Source organism: Prosopis cineraria, unplaced genomic scaffold (assembly GCF_029017545.1).
Source record: "Prosopis cineraria cultivar Desert tree isolate PC_DT_omini unplaced genomic scaffold, ASM2901754v1 PC1, whole genome shotgun sequence".
Taxonomy (NCBI): domain Eukaryota; kingdom Viridiplantae; phylum Streptophyta; class Magnoliopsida; order Fabales; family Fabaceae; genus Prosopis; species Prosopis cineraria.
In genome coordinates this window covers 59,338,401-59,361,340 of record NW_026555332.1, presented here as the reverse complement: position 1 = coordinate 59,361,340, position 22,940 = coordinate 59,338,401, and the positions used below count along the sequence as shown (strand labels likewise).

Genomic DNA, 22,940 nt, shown 5'->3' with positions numbered 1-22,940 from the left:
AAACCCGTGGAAAAACGTGGGAAACCCCTTTGAAAAGCCATTTGCTGAAACTTCCAGGGCAAGATTTGTACTTTTAACTCATTACACATTACCTAGCTGTTGTGCATAATATATATGAGAAATGTTTGCACAATGTAGTTCTTCTACTTTTTTGGTGTATACGTAAAAACCCATGCATCCAAATTGAGTAGAGCCATATCATCATAATGCTGAACCACATCATTTAGTATCTATGATCATTCAAGCTTATGGCAAGTTACCAACCAACACAATATCTAGAAGTCCCATCCAGTATAGTACACTTCCCAATCTCTTTAATCCACGGAGAACTTCTGTTTTCAGCTCAGCCTTTGTCCCCCAGTTTAAGATGTTCTTTAACGAGTCTCACACAAGCTGCAAGAAAAATAACCAAATTCAGTACAACAGCTACATAAAAGCATCATCATGTGTTATATGACCATCAAGCTCAATCATATGACCATGAAATGAAAAAAAAAAAAAGAATAATAAAGATTTAAGAAGCATCTAATACCTAAATAAAGATCCCAAATTTATGATTTATCTTAACAATTGTATACAAGTGTCAAAATTCAGGATCAATGGTACAAAATTGATGAAGATGTTATGCATAGGATAAATTGGGCGGTTGGCATAAAAAAAAAGACATAAGGAGTTTTCGACATGTTGACATACCTGTCACACCTCCATCAAAAGGCAGAAGTCCAATAGTTTTCGGCAATGATTCTTGCAATCCAGTGATCATTGGTTCAATCATAGTTATCTGAGAATAGCACACATAAAATTTTACTGACGCATGGTTTTTTTTTTTTTTAACCCCAGATCCAAATATTTGGAAACACAAGGATGCATTTGCATACACTGTATGCATACATGTATGTCTGTCAGTCCCCTACATGACAACCATCTATATATGACCTTCATCAGTCAATATTTTTAATCCTCCCCACTTCTCCTTGTTTCAGTCACACTTTGAAAGCCCATCAGGATATTACAGAAGTTAGATGATCTGACTAATAAGCTTATTTATACAAGCATTTGGATGGAGACTAGGGTAGTATGAGATGCCTAAGGTAGAAAATCCTGATAATCAATCTGTTTTTGATGGATTAATTTCAATTTATCATAATCCCTGATTCTTCTCTGATCTGACCGTTGCAATCAGATTTTTATTGCTCGCAGATTTGTAGATGTGTAGGCGTATATTAAGTGATTTGAAGGATTCTTCTACTATATATATTGCATCATTCAGCTCTTGTAAATAATATACATTCAGTTTTTTGATTCTCAACTCACATGGTATTAGAGCAAGAGGGAGAAATCAAGAATTTACTCACTTCAAAAGACGATGATGTGGAGGCACAAGGGGAGTCGCATGGTCCAAAACACAACCCGACTGAAACCAAGAGCTCCAATGGTTTGAGTCCAAGTTGACGCCAAGGAAGGGGTCGAGCGCACCACAGAGTCTGCTGTCCTCATCGTGCCAGAGAAACTCACTGGCAACAACTACCAAGAATAGGTGCAATCTGTGAAGCTAGCCAGGGAAGGCCATGGGCGTCTCAGATATCTCAATGGGGATTTTGAAATGCCCGATAATTCCAAACTCTAAGCTCCATAGAAACGGAAGAACAAAAATTCCATGGCTGCCTCCTGGCTTATTAATGCTATGGCTCTAGGCTCTAGCAATTAAACGAAGCTTTATGTTTCCACCTACTACATGAGAAATATGGGAAGCAATTCGAGAAGTGTATTCTGATGGAGAAAATGTCTCAAAATTTTCAAAATCAAAAGCAAGTTGTGGCGCATGACACAAGGATCCTGCAGCCTTAACGAATATTATCTCGATATGACTGCACTCTGGCAAGAGTTGGATTTGAATAATGAGGCATCATGAAAAAATGCCGAGGATGCTGCCCAATATGAGAAACAAGCCAATAAGGAACATTTATTTGAATTCCTTATTGGCCTCAACACAGATCTCGATGTCGTAAGGGGGAGAATACTTAGCCGTGTTCCACTACCATCTGTTTATGAAGCCTTTGCTAAAGTTAGGCATGAAGATTCTCGACGACGAGTTATGCTACAAAATGATAATCATCCAACCAACAATGCACTTGAACCATCAGCACTTGCAGCTAGAGGTGTTGATTCAACACCTCAAGAAACCAAAAAAACAAAACTTGTCTGTGAGCACTATAAAACGGTAGGCCATACGAAAGAGACTTGTTGGGATATTCATGGAAAACCTCCAGATTGAAAACCCAAAAAGCCCAGGGGCGTGGTTATCATGTCAGTATAGAGAAACTTAATGATGGAAGTCTCGCACCTCAAGCATTCTCATATAATCAATTCACTAAATTTATGAATTTTTTAAACACACTCCAAATGCCTGGTTTGTCCCAACAACCAGCAGCAACCATAGTTCACAACAGTAACTTCTTACAAGCCTTAAGTGCTATTCAACATTTATGTATTGGAAGATTCTGGATTGTTGACTCTAGTGCTTCTGATCATATGACGAATAACCACTGCACTTTTTACTACTTATACACCGTGAGATGATTCTCTTAAGGTTAAAATTTCTGATGCCTCTTTACCTCTTGTGGTTGGGATAGGAGATGTCAAAATTTCTGATAAGCTTACTCTTTACTTTGTATTTCATGTTCCCAATTTGAAGTGCAATTTATTATCTGTTCATAAACTGAACAGGAACAAACATTGCCATGCTAACTTCTATGCCACTTATTGTGTGCTTTAGGAACTGTCAATGGGGACAATGATTGGCAGCACTAAGGAATTTGACGGTCTTTACTACTTTGATGCACCTTTCATAAAGAATGGTAGTATTAGCAATAAAGTCACCCTTCCTAGGAATAACGACCTTTTGCTATGGCACCAACGTTTTGGTCATCCAAATTTTCAGTATTTAAGTCAAATGTTTCATTATGTTTACTCTAATAAAGATGTTTCCAAGTTTTATTGTGATGTTTGTGAACTCGCAAAGCACTAAAGAACTATATTTTCTCACAATATTTATCAAACATCCCAACCTTTCGCCACTATCCATAGTGACCTTTGGGGACCCAACTACATTTCAAATCGTACCCATAAAAAATGTTTATAAAACCTATTGATAATCATACTCAAGTTTGTTGGACCTACCTCCTCAAAGAAAAAACTAAGGTTGTCTCCATATTTGTGAATTTCTACCATATGATTATAGCCCAGTTCCAAACAACCATAAAAATTCTTCATACTGATAATAGTACAAAGTTCATTAGTAGTGCCCTAGGCAATTTCCTTAAATAACACAGCATTATTCATAAAAGCACGTGTGCTCACACCCCCAACAAAATGAGATAGCTGAAAGAAAAAATCACCACATATGGATGTCGCCAAAGCCCTTCTTCTCACCCATAATGTGTCCAGATGTTATTAGGGTGATGCTATCCTAGCTGCCACCCATCTTATCAATAGGATACCTAGCCATATCTTATCATTCCAAACCCCCCTTGATGTTCTTCATACTACCCATTCCAATCCTCACCTTCAAAATCACCTCTCTTTGCAAGTCTTTGGGTGTATTACTTTCGTTCACATTCATCACAGAAATAAAATTGATCCCTATGAAATCAAATATATCCCTATGGCAAGTTATGAGTCAGAAGCCTCTATGGCTGTATTAAGATGAGAGGGGAGGGGGAGGCTTTATTAGTTTTATGAATTAAGATAAGATTCTTGCTCATGTCATCCAGTAAAGGCATTTTCCTTTCTTTTCGCTCTATATGTCTAAGGTTCTATCACAGATGAGGATAGTTGTAGATAACTAGTTCCATCAAGCTTATGGCAAGTTACAACAAGGAAGCCTTCATGGTTGTATTATAGAAAGAGAGAAAGGGCCATAGGCAAACTAGACTCTTGGGCTGGGAGAGGACAAGAATGAAGGGATCTATTAGGCCTAAGATTGGACAATGCATGAGTAAAGAGACAGAACCATTTGCAGGTAAGGGTATGGTATCTACTGAAGGTGATTCATGGGTCGAGTATAATAATCCAAGACCATAAATATCTTTAGGACAATAGGGAAGAGTAGATAAAATATGCTCTAGTATTCAACCAAGTGAGCTTGTGCATGTGTGTACAAAAGGGAGAAAAGGAGACATATCCTAATCAAGCTCATGGACTTGTCAAGGATAATAAATCTCCTTATCAAAGCAGATTTGGACATTACCTAATAGGCACCAAGGAAGAAAAATAAGCGCCCCAAGAAAGGAATCAAGAAAAACCACAAGAACCACCTAAAAATTCCCGTTGCGGTTTTCCTAGCAACATTGTCAAGAAAAGTAGTCCACTCTAACAACTTAGGAGCCAATTCATAGATTTTCCAGCTTAAGCCACAATTGACAATCCTTCAAGGTTACAGATTGACTTTTTTTATAACATACAACTTGACTTTTTTTCTTTTCTTGTTTTTTTTGGGGGGGGGGGGAAGGGTGTGGTGAGAAAGTGATTTTGATAAGATTCCAGATAATATTTCCATGAAGACTTATTCAAGAAGAAAGCGTCAAAAGATAAATACAGATTGATTTCATTGTTTATTTTGCTCAGTATTTGATATTTCTTTAGATTTAGTATTTTATTTAGTCAGATTTATTCTTTAGATTTTATTTAGATCTAGTAGTTTATCTATTTAGATTTTATTCAGTATTTTAGATTATAGGAGATATTATTTAGTTATCTAGTTATCTAGATTTTATCCATTATTTTAGATTGTATTTAGCATCATAAATATGACTAGCAACTTAGAAGCTATCATATCAGTTTATCAATAAAATAGTCTTTTAAACCCTTTGGAGATTCTCCTGAGCGTGGCTATTAAGAAAAATATAGAACGAGATTCTTGTTCTATATCATCCTAATAGAGTTATTCTTATTTTAGTTATTTTGAGCACCTATCAGATTTATACTTAAGAAACGTGTAGCTTAAAGAACTAGTAATAGTAGAAGAGTAAAAGTTAGTTTGTTACTATGGGAATATTTGGTATTTATTGTAAATATTGTAGAGTCTTTATTAGGCTTTATCAGACTTTATTAATATTTATTTCCCCTTGTGTATGTATGTAGTCAGCTTGTACTCAGTATTGAATCAATGAGAAATATTATTTTCTCTCAAATTCCACATGGTATCATAGCAAATGATCCAAAATCATCATTAAGGTTTTATGAGTTATTGATTGCGTAAGGTATTCCGTCCAACACCCTAGGGCTATGATGCAGGTGATGTTCAAGACCGTCGTGGCTCTCATCGCCCCCTTACGTGTGCTTGGACAGCTCCGATCGATGAAACCCCTCAGGACATGGCGATCGCTAGCATGCGTGGCCCACATGCACTGCCTAAAGGTCCGACATCAATGCTTGCCTGGTGGCACGTGGAAGCGCATGAAACCTCTATTCAGGCCATGACTTCTCTTTTTGGCAACAAAGACCCTTTTCCGACAAGATCCAGGCATCATCCACAATTGGGTACCCTTCCCTCCACATTCAGTTATCCCTATAGGGTGTTTAGGGGTCTATTTGAAGGAGTTTGGAGTGCTCTTAGAATGTGGGTACTGATTCTCCTCTACTATATGGGTTTCATCTCATGGAAAGCTTGAAGAGTGGTTATTTGGACTCTCCTAAATATTCTAATAAAGGTAACCAAATTGAGACCATAGTGTCAGCGGCAAAATATGGGCCTAAAGCAACAATTGCTAAAAGAGGAACGTTTCTTCAAGCCTTACAAACATCTCACAAAGCCATAGTCTGGATTGTTAATTCAGGAGCCTCCGACGACACGACTCATTGTCATGAGTTGTTTTCCACTTACACTCCATGTGTTGGAAACGTTACAGCTGAGATTACAGATGGCTCCTTAGCACCTTAATGGAAAAGGGAGTATTCTAATTTCTGACTCTATAGTGTTGGCATCCGTAGTTCCTAAACTTGACTACTACTTACTTTCAATCAATTAACTAACTACTCAGTCAAATTGTTATAGTAAATTTCTCCCATCCCATTGTGTGTTTCAGGACTTATCACCTAGAGCAACATGCAATGGATACATTCACTGTAAAAAAGCAAAGCATGAAAGGTAACTCTAAAGCTCTATTGCCTAACATACCTTGTTGGATATGTGATCTAGAAGAGCTCGAATAAGCCATGGTAATGATCTAGATCCTAGAAGTCGAACAATCGAAAACATGTGAGGTATTCCAAAAAATCCACTATGCAGTCGTGCAAAACTTTGATGAGCAGAGTTCAAATCCTACCATAAAAACAGAATAATGTGAGAAACACGCATGTCCTCAAGAAAAAAAAATTATTTTATGAGTATCACAAGAAGTCTTTCAAAAAATAATATAGGTTGCAGATGCTTGAAGGTGGTAAATCCATACAAAGAGTATACTACTAATAGCCCCTCTAGTTTAGGAGAGAGGAAAGCCAAAATAGACAACCAGACAAACAAGATAGTTTTGAAGGACAAAAAAGGCGAAACTAGAAGGAATAACTAAGGTGTTGGGCACAACTGTGGCTCTCAAACAATATCACAATTGGTTTATTATTGATTGCAGATTAAAAAAGAATAAACAATTGATATAGAATAGATTAAAAAAGAATGTGGATAATGCTTACTTGAGTGCCGCAATAGAAGTTAGGCTTGGCAGAGGGTATAGATGGCTTTTGTAGAGGAATAACCTTTGCTGATCTGATAAAACGTTGAGTGGTATTGCAAAGAACGAAATTGGGCAAAAAATCACTTTGCATCTCTGACCAAATCTAGCATACACACAAACAAATTATATGAAAAGCTAAGAAATAGCTCAAGCCATGTACTATCATTTACCATTCAAATAGTGATGTCTAATTTGGTATAGCAGCAAAATAATCTTCATATTCATAATTATTCATATGCAGAGAGAAGAAAGACAAACACCTGAGAGGCCAGTCGGCTAGAAAAGGACACGAGAGAAATGTTCTCTTGCATCTCATTCAACATGAGACTGAAGGAATCTACGGAAAGATCTCTAGACAGTAATTCATGGGCATGTTTTAAGACATCCAATAACATCTCTAGCTCCTGCAATAAAATGGTTGTGTTGCTTCAGTTAATGATTCTTTAAAAAAAAAAAAACATCCGTAAGTAAACCTACTAACCACTATGGCACACAGGTCCTGACACTCAAAACGATCAAAAAGGAACTCCAGATTTTCACGGAAAACCTTGTTCATCCTTTCAACAATCAAACTTCGCAGATTGATAGTCCTCCCAAGTAGCTGTGCATCATAACAGTTAGTAGAATGCAAAGTATATGAGAGGAATGCTGTTCCGGCCATAGTGATCAATCAGCAGGCACATATCTGAGGAATCTTTATGATATGAGCTTGTGTGTGCACACATGCATCTGACTTGGAGGGGGGTTATATATGGAAGGAGGGATAGACCATGAAACATGAACCTACTAGACGGTAGATCATGTACATATTTATTCCTATTCAAGCTAAATTGACTACTATATGTCTCTGAAGACTTTGACAATTGAGGGAATTTGTAATTGGGTTATGATTTTAATATCTACACTACAAAGTTAGAGAGGTAGAGTTTGACAAACACATATTGCTACACATATTGACACGTCGTTATCTAGCTTTCACTTGAATGCACCAAATCAAATCATAGGAGGCAAGCACTAAGAAGGAATTAAGCATTAACCTTGACTTTAGTCATCTTCAGCAGCATATTGAACCTCATAGGCTGGACAGAATACCTTTCAGCATTGTCTGAGGCGAAGAGGAAAGAAGGATCAAGTAATTCACTGCAGTATTTGCAAGCAAAATAATAGTTTGCAATATATCAACAACAAAGTTGAACAACCAAGAGAGGAAAAAGAGCACACCTTGCTGCCCAGCTTTTGATATGTGAAAATAGTTTCACATAATCTTGAAACAAATATATCAAAACAATGGTCCACCTGTTAAGAAGTTCAATGTAAACAGTTTAAGAATAAACTGGCACATGTGAAACCATTTATTTTACAAACAACAACAACAACAACAACAAGCCTTTATCCCACTAGGTGGGGTCGGCTACATGGATTGCAAGACGCCATTGTGCTCTATCATTTATTAAGCTTTTAGAAATATTATTAATTAAAAGATCACGTTCAACAACTTCCAAGAGTGTTCTCTTAGGCCTTCCTCTACCTCTCTTAATCGGACTCAAAGTTATATGTTCCACTCTTCTCACTGGTGCCTCCCTTGGTCTTCTTTGTACATGCCCAAACCATCTCAACCGATTTTCTACCATTTTTTCCTCAATAGGTGCCACCCTCACTTTTTCACGTATGTGCTCATTTCGAATTTTATCTTTACGTGTATGTCCGCACATCCATCGTAACATTCTCATCTCTGCTACTCCAACTTTATGCTCTTGCTGTCCCGTTAGAGCCCAACATTCACTACTATATAAACATTGCCGGTCTGATAGCAGTACGATAAAACTTTCCTTTAAGTTTATTAGGCACCTTACGGTCACAAATAACTCCTTTAGCTTTCTCCAATTAAACCACCCAGCTTGAATTCTATGTGAAATATCTCCACTGATTTCGCCATCATTTTGAATAATGGCTCCCAAATATCTAAACTTTTCCACTTGAGGTATAATTTGATCTCCCAATTTCACTTCCAAATTATTTTCGAATAGTCCTTTACCAAATTTACAATATAAATATTCCGTCTTACTTCTACTCAGACGAAAACCTTTCGACTCCAATGTCCTCCTCCATAACTCAAGTTTGCAATTAACCTCTTCTCTTGTCTCTGCTATAAGAACTATATCATCCGCGAAGAGCATACATTTCGGGATTTCCTCTTGAATATGTTCCGTCAAAACATTTAAATCAAGTTGAACAAATAAGGACTCAGAGATGATCCCTGATGTAGTCCAATCTTTATAGGAAAATCCTTTGTTTGACCACTAGGCGTTCTTATACTAGTTTTTATCCCCTCATACATCTTGTATGGCTTTAATATAAGCAATCCGTACTCCCTTTTTTTCCAACGCTTTCCAAAGCACTTCTCTTGGTATACGGTCATAAGCTTTTTCCAAATCAATAAAAAACCATGTGTAGATCTTTATCTTTACAACGATACTTTTCCATTAATCCCCTTAGTAGATAAATTGCCTCTGTAGTTGATCTACCTGGCATAAAACCAAATTGATTCTCAGAAATACTTGTCTCCAATCTCAACCTGTGCTCAATTACTTTCTCCCACAAATTTCATTGTGTGGCTCATGAGTTTAATCCCTCTATAGTTAGTACAATTCTGAATATCTCCTTTTTTTTATAAATAGGAATTAATGTACTTCTCCTCCACTCATCAGGCATTTTCTTGGACTGTAAAATCACATTAAATAACTTAGTTAACCATCTCACCCTTCTTCACCTAAACATTTCCACGCTTCGATAGATATACAATCAGGTCTGTTAGCTCTACCATTTGCCATTTTCTTAAGAGCTTCCTTTACCTCCTTATCACGTATTTTTCGATAGAATGACAAATTTTGTTCTCCTTCACCAGTTACTAAATCCTCCAATTACTAGATGAATCCTCTCCATCATTGAAAAGTTTAGAAAAATAAGTCTCCCATCTATTTTTAATTTCATCATCTGTAACTAAAATTCTTCCCTCTTCATCCTTAATACACCTTACCTGTTCTAGATCTCTTGATTTTCTTTCCCTACTCTTGGCAATCTTATAAATATTTTGCTCTCCTTCCTTCGTCTCAAGGTTCTTATAAAATTCTTCAAAAGCTTTGGAACGAGCTTCACCCACAGCTCTCTTAGTTTCCTTCTTAGCCATACGGTACCTCTCCCAATTTCCTCATTGTTACACAAATGTATGGCTTTAAAACAGTTCTTCTTATACTTGATTTTGTCCTGTACACTATTATTCCACCACCAAGACTCCTTATCTCTCGGACCAGAACCTTTCGATTCTCCCAAAACTACTTTTGCAACCTCCCGTATCTTTTTAGCCATATCCTCCCATATGATGTTAGCACTTCCCTGAGAATCCCAAATTCCTTTATCCAAAAGATTTCGCTTGAAAATATCTTGCTTCTCACCTTTTAATTGCCACCACCTAATCTTTGGTGTTACTACTTGTCGACGTTTTTGGATTTTACTCATAATACACACATCAAGGACTAGGAACCCTATGTTGTGTCGTTACAGCATCTCCAGGGATCACCTTACAATTTTTACAAAGTTTTCTATCTGTGTTCCTAACCAAAAGAAAATCAATCTGCGACCTTGAGGCTCCACTTTTGTAAGTGATGAGATGCTCATCTCTCTTCTTGAAACAAGTGTTGGCAATCTTAAAATCATACGCCAATGAGAAATCAAGAAGAGTTTGCCCTTCATTGTTTAGCTCTCCAAAACAAAAACCACCATGCACCCTCGCATACTGACCAGCTTCCCTCCCGACATGCCCATTAAAGTCTCCTCCAATAAAAATCTTTTCACTCTGTGGTATGTGTCGAATCAACCCCTCCAGATCCTCCCAAAATAATTCCTTAAGACTGGCTTCTGTCCCGACTTGCGGCGCATAAGCGCTAACAATATTAACAGTCTCACGTCCAATTATCATTTTTAAAGAAATAATTCTGTCTCCAATTCTGCTAACTTCTACAACGTTCTTCTTCCACTCCTTATCTATAATGATGCCTACTCCATTGCGTGCACTTACTTTTCCTGTATACCAAAGTTTGAAACCTTGAATATCCTTAGCTCCTTCTCCACGCCATTTTGTTTCTTGCAAGCAAAGGATATTGATTTTCCTTTGAATCATAACCCCTACAACCTCTACAGATTTACAATTTAATGTCCCAACATTCCAAGTACCAAATCTAATTTTGCTTATGGACTAACTTCTTTAGCCGCGTGCGTCCAGAATGACACGGTAGCCCTTGCTCATTTAACACTACATTCGGGCGCCGATGCAGCGGCTCTAACTCACTTATCACTGTACTCGAACCATGCAGCGCGTTACTTATGGGCAACGACCTAGCATTAACATTATAACGTCTATTGTCCATGTTCATGATAGATTCAACAAATTTTTACATTGGCTGTTGATGGCCTAACACAACCCTCCTCCTTTACCCGGGCTTGGGACCGGCTATAAACATAGGCGGAGTTTGAAACCATTATTTACTTCAAAAAATTAAGCGCTTTACTTAATTACATTTAACTTGCATACACTTAAGAGCAATTGCATAAACTTAATGAAGAATTTTCAGTGCCCCATGCAATTGATCTAATAATATCTAGCATGGGGTTAAAAAAAAAAAGGATTGGAAAATGACAATTACAGATCTTGTGAAAGCATTAATGAAAAATTGTTATGGAAGGACTATGGTTTTTATTTGTAACTAAAATAAATAATTATTAAAAAATAACCAATGAAATGTGACTCATGAATTTAAGTAAAGTTAGTTATGAATTAAAAGAATGTACTTAAAAATCAATGGAAAGTCAATTGTGAATAGATAAATGCTTTGTCACCTATGAATTTAAGGATACTCAGTTGTGAATTTGAGGAAGGTATAAATTTAGGAAAATTCAGCCATAAATGAATAGATAGTCTCATGAATTTATGAGTCAACACTTGTGATTTAGAAACAGTCAAATATCAATTTAAAGAAGTCACTTGTAAATAAAAGAAACGTCAATTGTGAATAGATCTAAATAGTTATAATTGTAAATCAATGATTTAGAGACTCTTACATTTCTGAATACCTATTCACAACTGATTTTTCATAAACTCACAAGTGACTTTCCCAAATCCACAAGAGATTATCCTAAAATTCACAAGTGATAATATATACATTCATGAAACTATCTATCCATTCATGATTGATTTTCTATATATTCACAATGATTTTCCTTAAATTCACAACTTTCCTTAAATTAATGAGTAACATTCTATTGGTCATTTCAATAATTAGAAGTATTTTAACAAAGACCATGGTCTTCATATGAAATTTCAATAACCTGTGGTCTTTAATTGTCATTAATATCTATACAAGGTCCATAATTTTCAATAATTTGAGATCTTTAATTGTCATTAATATCTTTACAAGATCCATAATTGTCATTTTCCCCAAGGATTATACCTCAGCTTCAATTTCATCATAGAGGAACCGTTGCTTCAGCACGACTAGTGCTTGCTGTGCTGAATCATTATAGACGTCAAATGGCATCAGAACACTCTCCAGAAGCCCACAATTTGGTGACTCAAGTACACAATCCACCAACATCCAGGGAAGAGAGAACTCAATTGGAAACTATAGGAGCAAAATCACAATTTTTATTCAAGGAAGAGGAAGAAAAACAGACACGTATGAGCACGAATCAGAAAGTAAAGAAGCTACAACTTTAGATCTAGATGCTAGAAAAGAAATCTCTAGCAAAACAAAGGAAACTCTAAGCAAATATTGACAGATCAGAGTTTATATATATACATATATATATGGAAATCCATCAGAAGGATGTAGAAAGATCAAGATATATGCAGCTTGCTACAACCATTTTTTCCTTCAGATAAAATACATTGCCACATCAAATATGTAGACTGACTTCCATCTTCCTTGAGAAGTCTGGAGAAACTAACAAGATCTAGTTTGGGGTGTGGGCAGAGGTGGCAATTAGACGACAGATATTCTCAAGAGGAAAATCATTATCTGCCAGAGGACCCCCAAAAAAAATGAAAAATTATATGCAAAGCAAGCCCATACATACAATAATTCACAGGTCCTTACTTAACAACTTAAATTGTTGGATGAAGTGGTTCACATAGAATCATCCCCATGAACAAATTCCTATAAGCAATCAAAACGCAATATCTTGCAAGTATCTTGGAAAATTTTAAGCTGCTCCGACTTGAGGGTAGTCGTAGAACTTAACAGAGAAGTTCATTTCAGCTTACTTCAATTTCCTGTCTTAATATGACCACAACAACGCCTATTTAATGCATGACTGATAATTAAGCACATGCTTAAGAAGAAAAATGTGGTTCAGAAAACAGAAAATTCAGTTATATGCACACACAAGAGTTATTTATTTACCTGAATGACTCGAGAAGACTCTAAATAAAATTCCCGAAACCATAAGAAACCAAGGTCTGTCAACGTTGCAACAGTGACTGCAAGCATGATTGAACTTCTAAGAGTCAATAAAACTGAAGCATGTCTAGAAACCAAAGCATTCTATACCACTTGTAAGTTCAGAAATATCTTAGAGAGTCCCTGGCTTTCAAGATAATTTCTAAGTACTGGTGATCACCATGACATCTAGTTAATTTATGATAAAACATAAAAGAGGGATACAATGTAAAAACCAAATCTTAAGCCCGTCATGAATGATGTAAAAGGAATTATCTTCACCATCCAATTCACATAATGTACAATGGCCAAATATATATCATATAAAATATATAACCCCCAAAAGATTCAGATTTAGCCACTAATCTGTTATAGTTTATAAAATGTTAATATTAGTTAGTTAAAACAGTTTAGTTAGCGGTGCTGTGAAATTAGCCGTTAGGTAAGTGAGTGAGCCTATATATATTAAGGCATTTGTATTATAGTTTCTTATCTCAGCAGTGACTAAATACGATTTCCTTTGTTCCTCAATTTCTCTCGACCTCTCTTTAATCTCTCATTTCTCTCTGACTCTACCTATCTTTCTGTTCTTCTCTCATCTTTTCCCTCATTTCTCCCTAGTTCCTACAAGCTCAAATTATTCCTACACAATAGTGGTATCAGAGCTAACGCTCCTCGACCTCTCTCTCTCTCTCCCCCCTTCTCTCTCTCCGGTTCGCATGATATATGGTCAAGACTCAGAGACACATCAAACAAGATCAGCATCAGATGGAAGACTACTTGGTCAAGATTGAAGAAAATAATGGCAAGATTGAGGCTTTGACTGACCTGGTTGATGGGCTCTCCCAGCAACTCCAATTACTGGTTAGGGATCGAGATGCTGAACGAGAGGGTAATCCTCGAAATGGACAGAACCTTGACCGGCAGCATGACCTTGATGATCGTAGGCACCGAGAAGGGAATGATACAAGAGAATATAAGAGACCCACTCAGTTTACGAAGATGGAGTTTCCCAGGTTTACGAGAGAGGATGCGCTCGGCGGCTGGCTCTTGAAGTGTGAAAGGTATTTTGAGCTAGATGAAAAGCAGGAAGAATCCAAGATCAAGATTGCAAGTATGCATCTTGACCCACAAGCCTTCCAATGGCATCAAGCGTACGAGAAGACGTGGGAAGGAATGCGGCCTACCTGGGAAGAATATACCAAGCAAATAAAGGACCATTTCGGACTAGTTCATAAGACACCGATAAGCAACCTCGCTTGCCTGAAGCAACGTGGAACGCTGGTCGACTACAACGACGAGTTCGATATGATAGCGTGCAAACTTCGGTTACCCGAAGAATATCTGGTAGACATCTATCTATCGGGTCTTCGGGAGGACTATGAAGGACCAATTCACCTATTCAAGCCGCACACTTTGAGGGAAGCTCGGAAATTGGCCAGAATGCAAGAAGTGATGACGGTGAGGCACACTGAAAAGAAGACACAAGGTAGGAATGGAGGGTACGTGGCTCAGTCACCTTCGGCCACACCGTCCTCAAGCCAGAACACGTGGGCTGTTAATAAAAAATGTGTTAACTAGGAGTGGGACCCGACCGAAGGAAAAGATGCCCTCTTTATTAGTTAAAAATGTTTCTTTTAGTCAAAAAGGCAGCAGACCCACTATGAAGATCCTCTCGGCTGAAGAGGAAGCTGAACATAGAATCAAAAACTTGTGCTTTTATTGCCATGAAAAAGTCTCCCGCGACCACAAATGCCCTCAGAGACAGAAATTGCAGTTATATTCTGTGCAAGATAAGTCTGAGGAAGATGCTTAACAGGAAGAGGCCAGTGAGATAGAAGAAGATGAGGACCAGTCTTTTATTTCTCTCCATGCCATTGATGGAGTGGATACTGTGTCCTCCATGAGGCTCACAGCCTATTGTGGGCAGAGACAGCTCCAGAATTTAATTGATAGTGGCAGCACTCAAGATTTTTTAGATCTTAGTATAGCCCAGAAGCTGGGTTGGCAACCTGATGGAGCTCATGAAACATGGGTGGAAGTGGCAAGGGGAAGAAGGCTTAGAATACATGGCATTTGGGAAGGATTTAAATGGAAAATGCAGGGCTTAGAATTTTCTTTTGATTTTAGAGTTCTTGATTTGCTTACTTATGATTTGATACTTGGGCTTAAATGGCTCAAAAGTATTAAGAATGCTTTCTGGGATTATGAGTCTCTAACTATGTTCTTTTTACTTGAAGGGAAAATGTGTAAGCTTCAAGCTACCCCTCCCAATACCTTACGTGTGGTGCAGCCAAAGAGGCTGGAAAGTGAAGATTTTAATACTGGTCAGGTATTTTTGTTACAATTAATACCAGAAGGGCAGGAAAGGGTGGAAATTTTCTCTATCCAGTGCTGTTCAGAAATTCCAGAAGTAATCTCTTCCACATTACCAGAGTTTTCTGATCTCTTTGAAGTGCCTAAAGGGTTACCACCTTTCAGGAAGGGGCATGATCATTCTATTGTTCTTCAGGAGGGAACTAATCCTATAAACTTAAAACCTTACAGATATCTCTCAGCTCAAAAAGATGTTATTGAAGGTTAGTGGGAGAGTTATTGCAAGGGGGGTAATACAAGAAAGCTCAAGTCCATTTTCTGCTCCTATAGTTTTAGTTAAGAAAAAAGATGGAACTTGGAGAATGTGTATAGACTATAGAGAATTAAATAAGAAAACAGTAAAAAATCAATATCCTATTCCTTTGGTAGAGGACCTTTTGATGAATTGAATACTGCAAAATATTTCACTAAGCTAGATCTTAGAGCTGGTTATCACCAAATTCGAAAGGTGCCTCGAGATGTCGGGAAACTGCTTTCAAAACGCATAGTAGGCACTATGAGTGGCTGGTTATGCCATTTGGCCTAACTAATGCCCCAGCCACATTTCAAGAAGCCATGAATAGCATATTTCGTCCTTATTTGAGAAGGTTTGTGCTAGTATTTTTTGATGATATATTAATTTATAGTGCTAACTTGGATGATCATGTGCAGCATCTTAAGGAAGTATTTTCCATTTTGAGGAAACATCAGTATTATGTCAAGATGAGCAAGTGTTCTTTTGCAGCCAATGAGGTAGAATGTTTGGGTCATCTAATTGGTAAAGGGACAGTTAAAACAGATCCAAAGAAGATTCAAGCAATTGCTGAATGGCCTGAACCTAAGACCATGAAACAACTAAGGGCGTTTCGGATTGGCAGGTTACTACAGAAGGTTTATCAAGGGTTATGGAGCTTTAGCCAAGCCACTAACTTGCCTTCTTAAGAAGGATGGGTTCAGATGGTCAGAAGTGGCCTCCAAAGCATTTAATAATCTCAAAGAGATATTAACATCAGCAACTGTCCTTTCTCATCCTGATTTTACTAAAGAATTGTGGTGGGGGAGACAGATGCATGTGGTTTTGGCGTGGGGGCAGTACTAATGCAGCAGGGGCAGCCAATTGCCTACTTTAGCAAAGGTTTAGCTGAAAGACACCAGCACCTTTCTATATATGAAAAGGAATTAATGGCGGTGGTCCTTGCTGTCCTTTATTGGCATCAGTACCTTGAGAGGAAATGGTTTGAAATCAGGTCTGACCATCAAAGTCTGAAATATCTACTGGGACAGAAGCTAAAGACCTCATTGCAGATGATTTGGGTTGCAAAACTAGCTGGGTTTGACTACAAAATACAATATAAGAAGGGGAATAATAATTCAGCAGCTGATGCTCTCTCAAGAATACCCAAACAGCAACTGATGCAGATGGTTTTAGATACGTCTTCTCCTGAATTGCGGGACAAAATCAAGGGAAGTTGGGGAAGTGATGCTGTGGTTTCAGAGACAAAAGAAAGCTCAAGAAAATAGTGGTACATTGGGACATTTTTCTTGGATGGAGAATTGTTGAGAAGGAAGGGAAAGCTAGTAATTGGGAGTGAGCCTAATCTGAAACAACAAATTTTGGAGTGGTTACATTCTAGTTCCCAAGGAGGGCATTCAGAAATTCAAGCCACTTATCATAGGATTAACTCATTAAAGCATTATTTTGGCGGAAAAAAAATTGACTAATGAGGTGACAGATTTTATCAAGCAATGTGATACATGTGCTCATTGTAAATATGAAGCTATTGCTCCACCAAGGCTGTTGCAACCTCTTCCATTCCAAGTCGAGTTTGGGAGAGTATTACAATGGATTTTATAGAAGGACTTCCTAAATCTCATGGTAAGGATACAATTTGGGTATTAATTGATAGAATGAGTAAATATGCCCATTTTATACCTCTTACTCATCCTTATTCCGCTTTCTTTAGCACAACTCTTTATGGAACTGTGTATAATTGCATGATGCACCCGCTGAAATTATTAGTGATCATGACCCTATATTTGTGAGTGGATTTTGGAAGGAATTTCTGCAAGTTTTGGGAATTAAGCAGCAACTTTCAACCGCATATCACCCTCAAATAGATGGGCAATCTGAAGTCCTAAATAGGTGCTTAGAAACCTATCTTAGATGTATGTGTTGGGAACAACCAGGGATTGGAGCAAGTGGTTGTCACAAGCTGAATGGTGGTATAATACCACATTCCATACAGCCACAAAAGCAACCCCTCATGAGCTTTTATATGGTCAGAAAGCCCCTATTCATTGTCCTTATTTACCTAATGGTTCTGTTTTGGATGTTTTAGACAGGACTTTTTCAGCTAGAGAAGCTGTGTTAGCTGTTTTGAAGCATCATCTTCATCGAGCAGCCAATCTAATGAAACAAAAGGCTGATTCTCATAGGACTGATCGAGAGTTTGCAGTTGGTCAATGGGTTTTCCTTAAGTTACAGCCCTATAGACAAATTTCTGCTGCTGCAGGAGTAATCAAAAGCTAGCTCCTAGATATTTTGGTCCCTACAAGGTCATTGCCAGAATAGGTGCTGTTGCCTGCAAATTAGAGCTACCAGCTGAATCAAGAATACATCCAACTTTCCATGTTTCTCTATTAAAGTTTTGTCCTGACCCTAAAGTAAAGCAAAGGCATCCCCCTCTTGATTGGCCAGAGCTATCCCCAGCCTTAGAACCTGAAATATTCTACAAAACGAGTTGGAAGAAAGAAGGTATGGATTTTTACTGAAGTTCTGATTAAGTGGAAGCAATTACCTGATGAGGAAGCATCTTGGATGCCTCTACATCAGTTGCAACAAAAATTTCCTCACTTTGTTATCAATGATCCTTGAGGGCAAGGATCTTTTAAGGGGGGGTATTGTTATAGTTTTATAAAATGTTAATATTAGTTAAAACAGTTTAGTTAGCGGTGCTGTTGCTGTGAAATTAGCCGTTAGGTAAGTGAGTGAGCCTATATATATTAAGGCATTTGTATTATAGTTTCTTATCTCAGCAGTGACTAAATACAATTTCCTTCGTTCCTCGATTTCTCTCGACCTCTCTTTAATCTCTCATTTCTCTCTGACTCTACCTATCTTTCTGTTCTTCTCTCATCTTTTCCCTCATTTCTTCCTAGTTCCTACAAGCTCAAATTATTCCTACACAACATAATCTTATGATGAAAGCAGATTCTAATTCACTTTATGGTCCTGTGGTTCTTTAAATATCAATTCACCCTTTCAAATTAACAGTTTTCCACGGTTGTGTACTGGATGCTTTTAACATTGCATAAGATCCCAAAGGCCTAGATTTTAGGCACATGTATTATAGTTAACTAGTAATAGTAAACCCATTTTTATAGGAAGAATTACATACAAATCCCATTCAAAATAATGAATTACTCCCAAGTCCATTGGCAACTGAGGTTAAGTTGCCAATGGACCTGGGAGTAATGTGTTGTCATTTTCCTAATCTTGGTTGCCAATGAACCTCAGAGTAATTAATTGTTTTGAGTGGGACCTTGGAGTAATTATCTCTTTTTTATATCCCTTATTTCTGTTTCCAAGGGTTGGACTAGCCGCCATTTTGTTCTACAGATAACAAACATGAGAGGTGTGTAGTCCCAAGTTGATTGGATGTGCAACTCAGTGAAACCAGTGATGAACCTAGTAACATGTTCAAGAATTCTATCACTGCCACATCCTATTAAAAACATCATTTCACCCCAAGGTATTGTGATCATTGCTATGTAAACACTAGCCAAAAGAACTTAAGTACAAGGAGGAATATTAGAATTGGGTAGAATTAGAAATACTAATAAAACCAAGTTATTTCTGCTTTGACCTATCAAATATTATGCCCAAAAAAAAAATAAGAATATATTTTCTGCACCAACGCACTTGACCCATAAGAGTTTAATCTATCAAATAAGAATAGGCAAAGAGAATGAATGCTTCTCATGCAAACGTTGATACATGATCAGTCTAAGAACCTTACCTGTATAGTCCAGAATAGGAAAAAAAAACCAAGCTTGTAGAAAAATGTCTCCAGTTGTTTTAAATCATTAACAGGAATTTCTGAAGCACTGTTGCCAAAAAGCCCCACCAGGCCTCCTAAGGTTCCCACCAGAAACCACCTCATATATTAAAAACTGCAAGCAGTGCACCTGTATCAAAGAAATTAGTTTAGTAGCTACACTCCACAAACTAAAACAAAACACATGCATTCACAGAAATAATTCATGAAGTGGTTGGTGCCAGAATATACAGCATGTGTCATAACTTAAGATAAAACATATATATCAATGAGTAAACAAGACCTCAGAGTTCAAGTGAACTGATTATTGAAGCCCAAACTAATAATTAATGGACATTTAGAAGTTGACTAATTGGTACAACACAGTTGCGTGATGTTGGCAATTCATGGGAAATTAGTCTTCGATTTCTAGGTTAATCTCACAGCATTCCACTATATGGCTAATGAAAGAAGCAGAAAGAATGTACAGGGGCCTGCTCATTGGAAGCTGGTAAGAAAATTCAGTTTTTGTCAAGTACTATGGACAGCATCAAGGATGAGATGAGTCCCTTTTACTTAAGTTGTCTCATATTTTCATTTTCTCGTAACAAAATACATGCCTCAACTTAAAGAGAAGTGTATTAGAAATATAGCAGTCTCAGAGATTTAGAAAAAAGTTACTAGCAGTGCGTTCAAAGTAAATGGGACATGTTTATTAGCATGGTCATAGTGATAGAATAAATAGAGGTAAGCACTGGCACGATGTACACTGTCAATGAATCTATCCAATATCCTCTTCCTGCATTCAGGAAGAGGAGATTCCAGAGTAAAGAGTGTCCATAATTTGACCAACCTCCATCTCAGAGAGGAGGAGGTTCATCAAAGGCAGCTTGCCCTTTTGTTTTCTGTATATACTCTTCTGTTTCATTAATAGATACATTCTTTAATTCCAATAATAGTGTCCATAATTCTCCAGCCAATCAGCTCCTCTGTTGGCTTCTCCATATGAATGCGTCATCTTTACTTCCCAGCAAAATTCCAGTAACATATTAGTTTCTCTTTTCCTCTAACTTTAGGTCCCTATAATTTCCAATTTAGTGATACAACAAGTAAGATACTGCAACAACCCCTCCTAATCTTTTTTATCTTACTCAAGCCTTCCCTTTACTTTGAAAGCCAATTCAAAGCTTCCTTGACCTTTATTCAAAGCCAATGTGTAGCTTTTGTAGATTAGAGCAGGAGGTTAGTGTGAAGTGGTTTTCGGTGTAAAGCAAAGTATCATTTGATTGTGGTTCGCCTAAGTGGCAAGTCAGTCCAAGAAAGGGGGTTTCTGCATGGTTTCAAGCAAAGGGCAGGTGATGGAGAACCAGTAGAGGGAAAGAGGCGAGTGGAAAGCAAAAGATGATGAGAGAAAAAGGCGGAAGGAGGAATGGAAGGAGGAAGAATCCAGAGGCAACTGATACAATTTCTAAAGTGATAAGATTGATTTCATACAACTAGCGCCAGGACTAGTCACAAGCCCCAAACATACATAAAAAAGCAGAAAATAAAATAAAACATTTTAAGTCTTCAAGAGTAATGGAACCCTCTACCCTAATAAACTTAAAACAAGCAAAAATGCAGAAAAATACACCATAAATGGGACTAAAACAGATAACGAAGTTGTATTACAAGCAATATAAGGAACTGAAATTACAGAATACATGAAACATCACAAAATACACCCAGTACAGCAGCACTACACAAGAACAAATGATGAAGAAAGATGATCTTCCTCCACCCTAATCTGGCATTTGAGAGGCCAGAGCTCTCCTCACCACTCACAATTTTCAAAATACTCCGCAACCTTCTCTCTAGTCAAAGGAAAGATTTAAAGACCCAAAAAAGTTACAAAATGCTAAACATACTCCTAGCTACACCTAATCATACATCACTTTTTCCCCATGGCTAGGAGCCTTTGGGTAATTGTCTTATCCATTGGAGGATAATTCTTTAGTCCACTGGTATATAACTCTTTTCTAATTCTTCAGCTCTATCAAAGAGTTACAAGGTGCATTAAATAAACTGCTAAGTTCCAAGGTGGGTTAGACATTCATATGCATTGATTTTCCGCTCCTAAAGAAAGCCTGCCACTATTTCCCATCAGCAGGTTGTCAAAAGCCTTTAAAAAAGAGGGAGTTCAAGTATTTGTTTTCATTACAGGAAATCTATCATAACAATTTTATATAACACTTGGTAGAAGGAAAATAGGAAATGATGCAGACCTGGGCCGCAGTTGGGGCAACTGCCCTTGGATAAAAAGAAGTTTCCTTTGCTGTCTTCTTTCGGAAGGAAGTCCTCAGCATAGTAGCTAGTGTATTTTGGACAAAATCCTGGACCTCAGCATGTATTGTCTCCCATAAAGCATCTGCCACAGCGTATCACATCGCTGCATCATAGATCCAACACTCTTTATGTAGCTGACTAGTTCAACCAGTGCTTTCCTTTCCTCTGTAGTGTAATTATATCGCACTACCTACAAGATGAAACAATAGTTACAACAATAAATCTTACAGCATAAAACAAAAATACATATTAGTCCAAAAAAATTCAACTTGAAAGGAGATGTTTTTAATTTCACATAACCTGATGACGACGACGACAAGCCTTATCTCACTAGGTGGAGTCAACTACATGAATTGTACAACGCCCAAAAAAAAGAAATTGAACCCGACATGATTATTTTAAAGGTTCACAGCTAATTTTACAACCTCTTCAATCATGCATTGAAAATTACTAGTGATGTCAAACAATTAACAGCCCAAAAAAAAAAGGAAATAAAATTTGGCTTTCTAATGCAGAATTCAGGTTGGAAAGGTAAAAGAAGCTCTTAAGATAATGGATCATAGTAAAGCCATTGGTCTTAATGGTATTCTTATTGAAGTCTGGAAGAATTTAGAAGAGAAGAGTACTTTTTGGCTCACTAAGTTGTTTAATGAGATTTTAAATTCAAATAAATGTCAAAGGAAAGGAAGAAAAGCACTTTGGATCCTATACACAAAAATAAGGGAGATAGTTAGAACTATGCCAACTGCCAGGAGATACAACTTATGAGCCACATTACAAAATTATATGAAAGAACGATTGAGCAGCAATGCCATAGAATGAAGAATACTATGAAATTAACTTTTATCAACCAACAATGCTATATAATGAACGTTGAGCACTTAAGGGGAAAAGCAAAACAAACAAACAAACAAGAAACAAATAAGGGTGCCAAAATGATGGATGTGTAATCACATAAGACAAGATCCAAAATGATTGTATACAAGAAAAAGTTGGCATGG

At 37.3% G+C, this 22,940-nt stretch overlaps 1 pseudogene; it reads right to left on the bottom strand.

Moving 5' to 3' along the window:
- LOC129302987 (protein PIR-like) overlaps nt 1-22,940 on the bottom strand; it is a 30,990-nt pseudogene that overhangs the window by 1,151 nt on the left and 6,899 nt on the right.